This window comes from Arachis ipaensis, chromosome B03 (assembly GCF_000816755.2).
Source record: "Arachis ipaensis cultivar K30076 chromosome B03, Araip1.1, whole genome shotgun sequence".
NCBI lineage: Eukaryota > Viridiplantae > Streptophyta > Magnoliopsida > Fabales > Fabaceae > Arachis > Arachis ipaensis.
Window position 1 is genome coordinate 13,199,386 of NC_029787.2, and position 2,199 is coordinate 13,201,584.

Below are 2,199 nucleotides of genomic sequence, written 5' to 3' on the forward strand. Positions count from 1 at the left end.
ATATAAAGAGACACATCCAGAAAATATATCTATAAAGACACTTCTATTAAACACAGCTATAAAAAAGACATTTTTATTAGACACATTTACGAACACACTTCCATAAAACATAATTATAAATAAGAGTTAGCAGAAGTTGGCAGATATATTGTTGGTAACGTAGCGGAACCGTATTATTTATGGAAGTAAAAAACTATTTTGATTCTCTTGCAGAAATGCAAAAACCATTTTAAATATTAGAGAAAAGGACAAATAGGTCTCTGACCTTTTGTTCCGCAGACATTTTCGTCCTTGACCATTGAAAAATACTTTTAAGTCCCTGACCTTCACAAAATTTGGACGGATCAGTCTCTCCGTCCAAATGCCTTCTTCAGGGACTGATCCGTCCAAATTTTGTGAAGGTCAGGGACTTAAAAGTATTTTTCAATGGTTAAGGATAAAAATATCTAAAAGACGAGAAGTAAGGGACTTATTTATCCTTTTCTCTAAACATTACTTCAAAAATCAAAACCATGGGTGATTTTTTTTTTTTGGCACAAAATGGGTGAAATAGTTAAAAGTGGAAAGAATAAGTGATGGGTCGATGCCGAATGGGCGGGTTGATAGGGCATATCTCAATCTTATCCCAAACTATGTATGAGCTAGGAGAACAAATAGGCCGCCAAAGCCACCAAATTCACACAACTTCCCCCTGATATCCACCAATGTTGACCCATGAGAATAAAATCCAAAAATCCAACCCAACTTGGTGACCACATATACTTGCAACTGCAGTTGGTATCACACACAGGCTTTATTCTCTTCTCCCGTCCCCTCTATTTTTTTTAAGGGGATACTATGGTGTTTATAACTTTGTACTTAAGTTACTAAAATAAATAAATAAATAATATTTAATAAATTTTATATAATTTATTTTTTATTTTAGATATTTTATTTTTTATTTTAAAAGAAAAATTAAATAATTTAGGCACTGTAACAAAAGTTCTATAAATCTCACTTTTTTTAATTACTATTTTTAATTAGGAAAAACGTGCTTGAATATGGACAAGGGTGCCACGTGGGGTGGTTCAGTTTGAGTTGGTTGCAATTGAACGTTTGTAACCCCACACGGAGTCTACTAGTTTAAGTTTCTCAATGGTTAATTTCATTTAATTGGCTCTGTAATGTTAATATGGTATGGTCCTTGTCATTCTTGGAACTTTCCCCTCTGCCTTTTTGACCAAATTTGATTCTTCCTCTCCTGCTTCAGGCTTACTAGAACATCTTCCTTCTAGACCAGTCTCAACTGAATCGAACTTTGCAGCAAATTTTGCTTTTGCTTGTTGTTACCCCTTTTTTCTTTCATTTATTTCATTAAAATAATACAACTTACTTTTTTATACAATGTATTCATTATTTAACAACTGTAATAGTAAATTATATTTTTTTAAATAATTTAATATATTTGATTAAACTGTTTAATATTTTAATATAATATATGTTTGTATTTTAATTATTATTTTCAAACGAAAGTTTGATATCTATCTTCAAATAAATAATCATATAATTTAAATATGTAATATCATCTAATTTTAATCATCATAAAAAATATTATCTTTTAAGGTAATGAAAAAAGTCCGAATTGCCAATGAGTTATAGCTCAAATGGCATAGATTTTCTATACTCAATTAAGAAGTCGCGGGTTCGAGTCACATATCTTTCCAAATTTTGCGCCAATGAGTAATAATTCAAATGTCCCTATACTCAATTAAGAGGTTGTGGGTTCGAGTCTCATATTTTGGTAAAAAAAAAAAGAGTTTGGTCCCATGTACAAAGACCACAGATTTATCAAATTATTACAACAAATAATATTTAAATTAGTGACATCGACTTTGCATTATTATATGAACTTCAAACTCTATTCTGTTTCAATAATGAACAAATGAATGACGCTTGCGCGAATTGGATTGGCGTGTAAGTCAGTAAGTTCATGAAATCTTTTTATATTTAAGATGTATGTTAAAATAGTAGGGCAAACGATGTTAATTTGATATTGAACTTCCACTAATTCTACAAGATATCGCGTCGTCGCAGGCTGATTTTATAAACACCACTTTATTAATCAATTAATAATCAGTATTAGCGTGGAATTTTGATCCTCCAAAATGAAAGTCACTACTAGCAATAAAAAGAATTTGACTATGGATATAAACCCTTATC